We start from the raw sequence: 13286 nt of genomic DNA on the forward strand, positions 1-13286 counted from the left end.
ACTTGGCCGGGGGGGGTGGCGTGAGACAAGGTGTGTGTGTGCGGGGGGGGTGGGGGATGGAGCGAAAGGACAGGACACACTTCATCTGTGTTATCTCCGCACTTCTGATTGCATTATCCCTCCCCTCTGCAAGCGAGGAAATAACTTAGGAGGGAATCGCACGTCTGTGAGAGCCAAAGCTCTGAAGTCACTCGGATCGTGACTTCCCACTTTAGTAGGAGGGATTTCAAGCTCCTTTTCAATCGGAATATTCCAAGGCCGTTGTCGACTCCATTTATTACAGTTGTATCAATGGTAATTTTGAGGCCCTTCTCCTCACTGTAGTATGCACAGAGGGGAAGAGGTTACACAGAAGTAAAAGCGGGGAAGTGTGCATATCATATCTCTTTTTTAAGGAAAGTGCCTTTGTGACTAAACAGTTTCCATATTAGTGTGGCTGGGTTGTATTTCATATTTTCATTATTGTGTATTTTCTGTTGCTCCAGGGCTCTTTTGATTATAGATGATGAACTAAATTTGTAGCCCTTCTTGCTCAGCTTTTGGCAATTCGTGGTAATAATGCTTCCACTGTGTTTCCATTCCAGAGCGAGGGGATCTGACACAGTACTGTGAAAGCTTTTTTCCAGTGGAGGGTGTTGATCTCAGATCAGCAGCTGCTCTTGGGAGAGGACACTTCCTTGCACTCAGGTGTTGTGGTTTTAGTGTAATACCTGGATGGAGCAGATGCAGGATGCAGATCTGAATTTCAAACATCCCAGAGTTTATGGATATTTAGAGACAGGGTTAGATTTGGGGCCATTTTTAGTTGTTACTGATGTGGTGACCCAAAACCTGCAGTTATTAAAAATATCCTGCATTGTCACATTATACTTCTAGCACTATAAGGTGTATATGCACCCCATTTATTGACAGACTTTGGGGGATAACGGTAATAGGTATATAACCATGTATACACAACTTTAATTCCACTTGAGCATTCAGATTACATTATAAATCACAAAGCAGCATTCAGATCACCAGAACCTGTGAGATGGAATTTATTTGTGTGACAGAGCAGCAAGTCGGTTATTTTGGAACAGCTGGGTGTATACCAAAGGTTCAGCAAACACATGAGCCTCAGATCCTTGTATTTTTTTGTAAAAACCCTTCAGAGCTTGTAAACTTGCTCTCACTCTCCCCTCCTTTCACTGTAAACCTGAGTCTGCAAGCCCACAATGAGGTGAGATCCTCAAATAAATAATAAATAAACCACGTGGAAAACTGCTCCACCAAGAGGTCAGGAAATTCAATTTATCTCCCTAAAGCTCCTATTTAAATTGGCTTCTGACTCCAAATGCAGAAGCTAAGCAAGCTGCTGAAACATTGTAATTGTAATGTTTTTTTTCTAAAATTGCTGTATCAGTTTCTCACTATAAATGAGATTGTGTGAGGATTTGTGTGGGCATTAATGCATGTGCAGCTTTATACGTGTACACCACTTTGTATATGTTCACAGTTATGCACATGGAATGTGTGTGAATGTATGTGTGAGCATATGTTTGTGTTATGGGGTGTGTGTGTGTACATAAGCGAGTTTGTAACCACATATGTATGTGTGCATGAGTATGCAAGTGTGTGTATTCGTAAAAAGAAAAGGAGGACTTGTGGCACCTTAGAGACTAACAAATTTATTAGAGCATGAGCTTTCGTGAGCTACAGCTCACTTCATCGGATGCATGCCGTGGAAAATATAGTGGGGAGATTTTATATACACAGAGAACATGAAACAATGGGTGTTACCATACACACTGTAACCAGAGTGATCAGGAAAGGTGAGCTATTACCAGCAGGAGAGTGGGGGCGGGGGAACCTTTTGTAGTGATAATCAAGGTGGGCCATTTCCAGCAGTTGACAAGAACAGTAGGAGGGGAAATAAACAAGGGAAAATAGTTTTACTTTGTGTAATGACACATCCACTCCCAGTCTTTATTCAAGCCTAAATGAATTGTATCCAGTTTGCAAATTAATTCCAATTCAGCAGTCTCTTGTTGGAGTCTGTTTTGGAAGGTTTTTTTGTTGAAGAATTGCCACTTTTACGTCTGTAATCGAGTGACCAGAGAGATTGAAGTGTTCTCCGACTGGTTTTTGAACGTTATAATTCTTGATGTCTGATTTGTGTCCATTGATTCTTTTACGTAGAGACTGTCCAGTTTGACCAATGTACATGGCAGAGGGGCATTGCTGGCACATGATGTCATAGATCACATTGGTAGATGCACAGGTGAACGAGCCTCTGATAGTGTGGCTGATGTGATTAAGCCCTATGATGGTGTCCCTTGAATAGACATGTGGGCACAATTGGCAACGGGCTTTGTTGCAAGGATTGTGAATGTGTGTTTTTGGTACAATATCTACCATAAATGTGAAGATGCCCTCCATGTGATAAACTGCATAGATGTGATAAATGTAGTTATCATTCACGTAGGGCTGCATTACCTGCTATCTGTCTCCCCAGGATTTATTCTAACATCCAACCCCTTGAACAGTTGCCAACAACTTCTTTTTTAAAAAAATCCATGTGCCACAAGAATGTTCTCTGCTTCCTCCACCCAAAGTACTCCAGCCTGAGGCCTAGGACAGGCTAGATTAAGGCCTGAGCCAGTGACAGCTTTTCTGTACATAAAAATGTTGCAGCCCCACAGGGCTTGAAATGTGAGCTATTTATCTCTGTGAAAGGGAGATTCCCAGCGTACTAATGCAGGGCACAGCACTCATTTCTAGTCTTGCAGAGCCACAAAGTATCAGACTTTAAAGCTGCAATGTTTCTCTATATAAAAAAGGTATTTTAGATCTTGTTTAACGAGCTCCCTCTGAGCCCTGTATGGTTGGACTCATGGTAACTAAGGCATCTGGCTTTATAGAGAGAGGGATACAACAAATAGTCCCAATAAAAAGTTTAAGCATTCTTTAACATTCCTAAATATTTTTTTCTGTAACACACATTGGGTTTTACTGGCATTCATTTGGGATGACCAGCATAATTTACTAGTGGCTGTGCTACTCCTGGGTAAATCACCCATCCCAAACTCAGGCTGATAAATTCTTTTATATAAAATCTATATATGTGTGTTTGTTTAATGTAAGCATGTGTGCCTTTAGGAACAGTTTTCAGAGTGGTAGCCATGTTAGTCTGTATCAGCAAAAACAATGAGGAGTCCTTGCATATGAAGGTTTGTCTTTAGGTATGTGTTTGTACATGGAGGTGTACAGGGGTGTCTGTATAAAGGGTTGGTGAGTGCATACACATGAATGTGAGTGTGTGTATATGACAGCCTCAGCATACTGTGTGTCAGGTTACAGCCTCCACCTATCAGTGCTGGTTGGTTATTAGCAGCTCACTACCCTTGTCTTCCACAAAGAAGGCTGTTTAGTGGATTCAGGTAACAGGGTGCGTGTTAGGAAAAGAGCTTGTTGTATTAGGTGGAAAGCATCAAGATATTTCCACATCCTCCAACAACCACCGGGTGCTCCTTAGCTTGGCTTATTTACCCTTCCTGTCTACATTACAGCCAGTGCTGTTTTATTAGACCCTGCCTCTTCATTCATGTCACACCCACCTTGCTGGAGCAGTGAACCTACTCCTGGTTGTATTGTTTGGCTTCCTTCATCTTCAGTTCATACCAAGGAGCCAAAATGTTGGTATTGAATGACATTGCAGTTAGATATGGTAGCCCAGATAAAATTCTGGTACTGTAATGGTGTGGCTGGACACTATGCAGTCAGGAGAGTCTTATATAGAATGCTGGTGGGGAGGGTAAGAGTGACGGACTATATCTCTATGGGTTTATATTTAAAGAATGAAAGACATTTGTTGCCTGATCCTGTAAGCCTTTTATATATAGTGTTCCCATTGAAGCAAGTGGGAGTTATGCAGAAGGCTTGCAGGATTGGGTCTATGTAGATAATGAGATTAGACATATGTGAAAAATGATGGTTATCTGGATTGATTGCGCACCATTGGGATTTATATGTGATTTCTAGACATAGTTAAGCTTGCAGGATTTTTGAACTTCTCACTTATTGTGTCCATTGTAACAAGGGGCTGTGTCGTATATGTTGTGGTTAAAGAAGATTCTAATCAAATTATATACCGGTACTTTAAAATTATTATAATGTTGAAATGAATGCAGAAGGAAGAGGGTCTGTAACTGGCTACGCGTGTTATCTGAGAGGGATGACCTGTGTAGGCTTTTAGTGCACTATCAACCGGAGTAGTAATATACCTGGGGAGTTGAAGGAGAGCCAGAATCTTTTGGTGCTCAGGTTCTGTAAAGTCAGAATGTGTGCCCTTGCTTTATTTCACTTTTAAATCTGCATGAGCCTCGCCAGATTTCAACTCACTTAACATGGAAATACCGAGAGCAAGCCTCTTCTCAATATATTTTCAGTCACAAAAATAACAACAATTATCTTCCCATTTATAGAACCCTCCTTCTGAGGATCTCATAATACTTTACAAATGTGTATTAAGTCTAACAATCCCCCCTGTGACATAAGGATAATTTCACCCATTTTACTGATGAGTAAACTGAAGCCCAGGAGGCTGAAGTGGTTTTTCCAAAAAGTAGATTAAGACTAGTGCTGGGAAAAGAGCCCAGGAGTTTGGCTTTCTACTGTCCTATTCTAGCCACTACGTCATACTCCTTTCCTAAACTACTCAGCCTCCAGATGACAACAACAGCTCTCCACTCCGCTGGACAAGCGTTTGGTGTCCCTGAGAAAGTGATCACCTTTGAGTTCTGCAGGAATTGCTTTCTTGGGGTCTGGATTCAAACATAATATCTCCCCAAAGCCCAGAGAGCAGGTTTATGGTCTGTATTTCCAGGCATCACACCTCCTTATCCCAGCTACTGTCCCTACTACATTCCAAAGCAATGCCCTCCAAGAATGACATCAGAAGAGAGGCATGGGGAACAAGTTGTTACAGCAACCAGAATACTTGGGTCTTGTTGGGGGAGGGACCCCATCTGATTCCAATTATCTAGCTGGAGCTCTGGATAGCTGCACTTAGTCCAAGCTGATGATGTGTCTGCAAGATCACTCAGTTTTATTTTAAAAAGTGCTGGCCATTCTTAAATTAACCCTTACCCAACTGGTATTTAATCCTATCAAAGCTACTGCACGAATTTGTCCAGATACAAGAACCTGTATTCCCTACCGATTGCATAGGATAGCACAATAGATTATAAACATCCAAATAGTCTTCACTCTGTACTTTCCTTAAAAGACGTTATGGTGTCACATGATAGTACAGGGTTGTCATAAAATTAAAGGGAAGGGTAACCACCTTTCTGTATACAGCGCTATAAAATCCCTCCTGGCCAGAGACAAAACCCTTTCACCTGTAAAGGGTGAAGAAGGTAAGATAACCTCGCTGGCACCTGACCAAAATGACCAATGTGGAGACAAGATACTTTCAAAGGTGGGGGGGAGGGGGCCAAAGGGTCTGTCTGTCTGTGTGATGCTTTTGCCAGAAACAGATCAGGAATGCAGTCTCAGAAACTCTGTTAAGTTAGTAAGTAATCCAGTTAGAAATGTGTTAGATTTCCTTTCGTTTAATGGCTGGTAAAATAAGCTGTGCTGAATGGAATGTATATTCCTGTTTTTGTGTCTTTTTGTAACTTAAGGTTTTGCCTAGAGGGATTCTCTATGTTTTGAATCTGATTACCCTGTAAGGTATTTACCATCCTGATTTTACAGAGGTGATTCTTTTATCTTTTCTTTAATTAAAATTCTTCTTTTAAGAACCTGATTGATTTTTCATTGTTCTTAAGATCCAAGGGTTTGGGTCTGTGTTCACCTGTACAAATTGGTGAGGATTTTTATCAAGCCTTCCCCAGGAAAGGGGGTGTAGGGCTTGGGGGGATATTTTGGGGGAAGACATCTCCAAGTGGGCTCTTTCCCTGTTCTTCGTTTAACATGCTTGGTGGTGGCAGCATACGGTTCAAGGACAAGGCAAAGTTTGTACCTTGGGGAAGTTTTTAACCTAAGCTGGTAAGAATAAGCTTAGGGGGGTCTTGCATGCAGGTCCCCACATCTGTACCCTAGAGTTCAGAGTGGGGAAAGAAACTTGACAAGGGTTAATATATTGCATTTGTAAATAATGTATACATAAAAATGCAGTATAGATTAAATTTGTTTTTTTTCCCCACTTTTTCATTCACTTTAAAGTCATAAGAACATAAGAATGGCCACACTGGGTCAGACCAATGGTCCATCTAGCCCAGTATCCTGTCTCCGACAGTGGCCAATGCCAGAACTTCAGGGTAGTGTACAGAACAGGGCAGTTGGAGTAATCCACCCGGCTTCCCTTCTGGCTTCTGTCACTGAAGTTTATGGTTGTCCTGAGCACGTGGTCACTTCTGGCTTTTATATTTATGGTGGATGGTAGTCTAGATGTGGAGACAGCCACTTGGAGGAAGTCAGGCCAGATAGCTGGGATTTGGTAATGAGCTATAGGACCTGTCACTAGTCCAAACTCAGCCCAAATTAGTAGTGGCAGCAAATCATTTAGCATTTCATGGCTGCTCAGTGGCCTGTTTAAAATTAGTTGGTGGTCTTCGTTCTTCTCCTGCTCGAGAGGTGTCCACATCACAGCTGGCTGCCTTATTGGCAGTTTCAGTAAAGAGGTCAAAAAGTGAATGAAGACAGGAGGGAACTATTGTCTTGTCCTTAGGGGAGTTCTGTCCAGATCAGGGCTGAAGCAGGTTTGAAGACTTGAAGTGTAGGATCATGCTCCATGGTTGCTCCCTGTACTGTACATTTTGGTGGATAAACAGAGGATTTCAGAGCTGCCAGTTGGGTACTTAATGTTTTCAATATATTCACTGAAAATTCATTGAATTTTTTACTCCATATCCGCTCCCCTAGTTTGCATCAGTGGTTGACAGTTTAACAGCTCATCAGGAACACTGGAAGGCCATGTGACACAGAAGCAAACCCACCATGGCTGTGAGTCAGTCCGTGGGGAAAAACTCAGCTAGGCTCAAAATTACATGGTTGAAAACAACCTGATGATTTAGGTGAGTAAAAGTAACATTAACCCTGTGTTTCTGAAACTTAATTTTGTGAGCAAGGTTTGCTTGCATTCCACACACACAACGGAATTTGTGGCATTCACACAGAAGAAAGTATGAGACTCACACATCAAAGGCTCACAGCAGTTCAGAAGGATGGCTACCACACCAACCAAAGGTAGATGCATACACAGTTCGGATGAAACAGTGCAATGTTCCTCGTCATGGACACAGGTGTCTGCAGCAAACATCGCAGAGCGGTGTGTCAGAGTTTAGGACAAATTGGTGATGGAAAAAATAACTGGGACCAAATGGTACAAATATGTCAATTTTCTTCTGATTTATAGCCTTTCATAATATGCACTGAAAACTGAAATTCATTAGTGGCTTAACCAGGACACATCAGCCATACTGGATTTCATAAGTTCAGCAGCAAAGAGCTGATTACCACAAATCCATGTGCAAATGACCAATTAGATAACCTAATTCACCATTTGTGTGCATAACTGTGATAATGGCAGGAATAAACTAGACAAGTACATGGTTGTGCACAGCCCATGATAGCTATCTTTGAATGCTGATCAGTTCTCAGTAATATGATGAAGACTTGTTTTTTTGTGTGTATGTGTAGAAGCATATGGATAGGGAAATGATAGACATCCAATTTCAATTCTGGTCAGAATGAAGGAAAAGAAGAACTTAACATGTTGAAGTTGAAGTTTAAAGTGCAGTTCTGCTCTGAAAAGTGACTCATTAAAAGTACCATCATGGGGTTCCAGGTTTACTGTCTTTCAATAATTTCCATATCAAATGTTCTCAGTTTACAATAAAATACATTTCCTTTTATAATTGCCAACCCTACAAACTCACCCTGGCACCTGAGAGCCAAGCAGCTTCTTTTATTCTTATATATCATTACCAGTAATAAAGGTTTTGGAGGCCAACTGATATCTATGCAACCCCATTATCTTTAGATTATACCTTTACAGAGAACTGTGCAATCTCTGTTTGCCTTCTTTGGAGCTGCACCGGGATAACTGTTTATATCTATAACTGGAATTTAGCAGCCAGTTTTGTTGATGATGCATAGATGGAACAGAATCCAGATCACTCCTTCTTAGCTATGTTGGCTCTGCAGGGCTAACTAAAGGTACTAAAAATGTACGTTTGACACTAGAATCAGCAGATATGACTCTGAATTGACACACAAGGATCAGATTCAGTGAGTAAAGAGGTACCATTTTCATTCAGATGCTTTTTAGAGTAAAGTCATGTGTGTAATTTGAGGATTGTTCACACACCACAGGAAGGGTAGTGTATCAGTTGTTGGGGCACCCAGTCACAATGTTACCCCCTATCTCCAATGAGAGTGAGTCTTTCCTGTGGTATTTGGGTGTCAGCTCCCTGACACTGCCAGTGCTTTGGCCACTGAAGCACCCTCCTCTGGGCTTATGCCAGCCCTTTCTTTGTCAGGGAGGTTAACACTAGGTGCATGCCAATCCTTGAATCCCTTTGAATAGCTCCCCTGTGATGTGCAGCCCCTGACATTGGCTGCTTACAGAACCTCTACACCCAAAGGTGCAGCATACCCCAGGTCACCAGTTTTACCTTAAATCCCCATTCCTGTAAACCACACAGCACTTGTGAGCACTTAAAATAAAAAAAAAGAAGGTTTATTTAAGAAAGAATAAAAAGTAACGAGAGAGCAGTGGAAACAAGTAGTTACAATACAAATCAAAAACATAAAACAGGAACCTGGATCTACACTTATCAAGAGTTATCTTTCCTGTCTAATAAATAGATTTTTTCCCCAAAGTTCAATCTGTGGCCGAGCTGGCTGGTTTCTCGAGAACAAGGAGCCAAATGTTCAGGAAAGCACCCCATTCAACCAGAGCTTTTCTCAGTGAATGCACCCAGAGTGCCTTTCCCTATGCTCTGTTATACTGAAAACAGGTTTTTATTTCTATTCACAGACAGGGAGAACACCTGCCTTGTTGTAGAGTTTCTTTCCTACCTTTAAGTGGTTGGGATTGTTCCACATTTTCTCTGATGGTTTTCCCTTAGCTGTGGCAAGAGTAGACAGTAGAATCTTGCATTACCTCTCCAGCTGATTTGGGAGGGGTGACAATGGACTTTTGCTAGAATTGGTCATCACAGAGGCACATCATCTCCTAGTAACTAATTTCTACTGCAAGTCCATAAAGCATGCTTTTAATATAAATACATTATTCCTTAAATATTATCCATACATATATCTCACAATGATTATGAGTCTTGAATAATTCTGAGCTTTCTGTAGATACCTTATGTGTTACTCTTTATGGATAAGTATCTTGTAAGACGTGTGTTTGGTGTAGTGAGTATATCAGGTCTTAGATGAGAGCTGTGTGCAAGGAACAGGGGACCCTTTGCCAAGATAGTTTCACAGATAGTCTAGCAGGGTGAGCTCTCTGGAACCTATCCTTTCAGTGTAGACAAAATGAGTGCCACCCAGTTTACTGTGAGAGGTTCTTCGGGATGAGATTCTTAAGACTCAGGTCCTGTCTGCTGTGTGTCGATATTAAAGATCCCACAGCACTTTTTGTAAGAGTAGAAGTTTGCCCAGGTGTTTTTGCCTAAATTGTCTTCTTTCTTCACTGTTGTGCATTATACTATTGTCTAATACCTTCCATTACCAGAGATGTCTGCATTTCAGTGGTTCTGGATGTTCACAGCCCAATATTTCAGACCCGAGTTCCTAAACTTAGGTTTCAGCTGGATCTGTGAATGCCCAAGCCCTGAAAATCAGGCCTCACACTTAGGTACTTCCCTATAGATTTAGGTACCAAAGCTTAGGCCTCGGCCTCTGAAAATGTTTGCCATAGTTTGTAAAGCACTTTGGAAATCTTTGAGATGAAATGCATTATAGACAAGAAGGTATTGTTGGTATTGTTATTAGATTCAGTTTCTTTGCTTTTTTTCTAAAGAAAGTTAATATCATCCATTTAGTCCTTATGTGTACAGTTTCCATTGAAGTCACAGCAGTTTTGCATTTAAAAAGTCTAACAGATCAGTTGTTATTTTTACTTAGTTTAATATATATTGGTATATTAGAAGGCCTGTCTCATGTGTGTATGGCTAAGTATATATTTTCAAGCTAAATTAAGAGGAACGATAGTCATATGTTTAAGGCCCTGGACTGGAGACTTGAGAAATCTGGGTTTGGTTCCTCACGATGCCAAAATTTCTGAATGACCTCAGGCAAGTCACTTAATCTTGCTCAGTTTTACATTGGCAAAATGGTGTTAATCCTCCTTTGTCTGTCTTGTCCATTTAGTTTTGAAGACCCTTGAGGCAGAGCTGTTTCTTGCAGTATGTGTGTACTGTGCCTAGCACAATGGGGTTTTGATCTCAGCTGGGACTCTAGCTGCTATTATACTACTAATAATATACATTTATTTTTAAATCGCTACTAAATCCTAATACTTGCTATGGAAGTATATTGTATACTTTGCCCCAACATTTATATTCAGCATATGAAAATACACTTTTCATACATATTCTTAAATACACACTTTAAATGTATGTATTTTCAAATATTTAATGTGTGTATATATTATAGTCATAGGTATAGCTATATATATATATATATATATATATATAGTGTTGGGGTATGTAAGGGTTAAGTAAAAACCTGGGGAACTGCTATAGGGAGGAAGGCACAGGCAGACACTGTCTTCACTTCACAAAGTTGCTACCCTTCTCCCCCAACCCCCCCGCCCGCTTGTTAAGGATAGATGAGCATTGCAGCTGCATAAGGAATGTGGTTGTCTGAGGGATACACCTTAAGTGAAGACGTGTTATCTCCTCCCTCCCTTCCTTTCCCAGCTACATAAACGAGCTCAGGGTCATGGCCCCTTCCTCACTCCCCTGTGAACTACTGATTAAGGGAACTTGTAGCTACAATTACTGCAAAGAAATGTATCTTCAAGGTAAAAATGTCTGTATAATATGCGTAATGCTGTAAACAGTAAACGGGGCGGGTATAATTAGGGTACAGATGTGGGGACCTGCATGAAAAACCTCCTAAGCTTATCTTTACCAGCTTAGGTCAAAACTTCCCCAAGGTACAAAATATTACCCCCGTTATCCTTGGAATGGCCGCTACCACCACCAAACTAATACTGGTTACTGGGGAAGAGCTGTTTGGACGCGTCCTTCCCCCCAAAATACTTCACAAAACCTTGCACCCCACTTCCTGGACAAGGTTTGGTAAAAAGCCTCACCAATTTGCATAGGTGACCACAGACCCAGACCCTTGGATCTTAAGAACAATGAACAATCCTCCCAACACTTGCACCCCCCCTTTCCTGGGAAATGTTGGATAAAAAGCCTCACCAATTTGCATAGGTGACCACAAACCCAAACCCTTGGATCTGAGAACAATGAAAAAGCATTCAGTGTTTTACAAGAAGACTTTTAATAAAAAATAGAAGTAAATAGAAATAAAGAAATCCCCCCTGTAAAATCAGGATGGTACATATCTTACAGGGTAATTAGATTAAAAAAACATAGAGAACCCCTCTAGGCAAAACCTTAAGTTACAAAAAAGATACACAGACAGAAATAGTTATTCTATTCAGCACAATTCTTTTCTCAGCCATTTAAAGAAATCATAATCTAACACATACCTAGCTAGATTACTTACTAAAAGTTCTAAGACTCCATTCCTGTTCTGTCCCCGGCCAAGACGACTACAGACAGACCCTTTGTTCCTCTCCCTCCTCCCAGCTTTTGAAAGTATCTTGTCTCCTCATTGGTCATTTTGGTCAGGTGCCAGCGAGGTTACCTTTAGCTTCTTAACCCTTTACAGGTGAGAGGAGCTTTCCCCTGGCCAGGAGGGATTTCAAAGGGGTTTACCCTTCCCTTTATATTTATGACACGCCCCCCAAATCTCAGCTAGGGTGAAACACTGGCTGGGATTTCTTCCTGGAGCTCTAGGAAAACAGAGTTAATAAGACACATGCATCTCTAAATATACTACCAAGTACATAAAGACTAACAATATTTTCCACATCTCAAGGACGATTTTAACCAGTTGATTCTGGGAAACTTTCACGGGAGAGTGCATCAGCCACTTTGTTAGAAGCTCCTGAGATGTGTTGGATGTCGAAATCAAAATCTTGGAGAGCTAAACTCCACAGAAGAAGTTTTTTGTTAGTTTCTTTGACGGTGTGAAGCCACTTTAGTGCAGCATGGTCGGTTTGCAGGTGGAAACGCCGTCCCCAAACATATGGGCGTAGCTTTTCCAGAGCGTAGACAATGGCATAACATTCTTTTTCAGTGACTGACCAGTTGCTTTCCCTCTCAGACAGTTTTTTGCTGAGAAACACTACAGGGTGGAATTCTTGATCAGGTCCTTTCTGCATTAAAACTGCTCCCACACCACGCTCGGATGCATCTGTGGTTACTAGGAACGGTTTGTCAAAGTCTGGGGCCCTTAGTACAGGGTCAGACATGAGTGTCGCTTTAAGCTTGTTAAAGGCCTTCTGACACTTTCCGGTCCACTGAACAGCATTTGGCTGTTTCTTTTTGGTTAGGTCTGTCAGTGGGGCAGCCATTTGGCTGTAGTGCGGTACAAATCGTCTGAAATAACCAGCCAAGCCTAAGAAGGATTGAACCTGTTTCTTTGACTTTGGGACAGGCCACTTTTGGATAGCATCCACTTTGGCCTGTAGGGGGCTGATAGTTCCTTGACCCACCTGGTGTCCAAGGTAAGTCACTCTGTTTAGGCCTATTTGACACTTCTTAGCCTTAACAGTTAGTCCTGCCTCCCTTATGCGCTCAAGGACTTTTTGTAGATGTTCCAGGTGGTCTGCCCAGGAATCCGAAAATATGGCCACATCGTCAAGGTAGGCGACTGCATATTCTCCTAATCCCGCTAGGAGACCATCTACAAGTCTTTGGAAAGTGGCGGGTGCATTTCGCAGCCCGAAAGGGAGTACATTAAATTCATACAGCCCGAGATGTGTGATGAAGGCTGACCTTTCCTTGGCAGATTCATCTAGCGGTACCTGCCAGTACCCCTTGGTTAAGTCCAAGGTAGAGATGAACTGGGCCCTTCCCAGTTTCTCTAATAGTTCATCTGTGCGTGGCATGGGATAGTTGTCTGGGCAAGTTACAGCATTTAGCTTACGGTAGTCCACGCTAAAACGTATTTCCCCATCTGGTTTGGGAACTAGAACCACTGGA

This window comes from Lepidochelys kempii, chromosome 7 (assembly GCF_965140265.1).
Source record: "Lepidochelys kempii isolate rLepKem1 chromosome 7, rLepKem1.hap2, whole genome shotgun sequence".
In the NCBI taxonomy this organism is placed as follows: Eukaryota; Metazoa; Chordata; order Testudines; family Cheloniidae; genus Lepidochelys; species Lepidochelys kempii.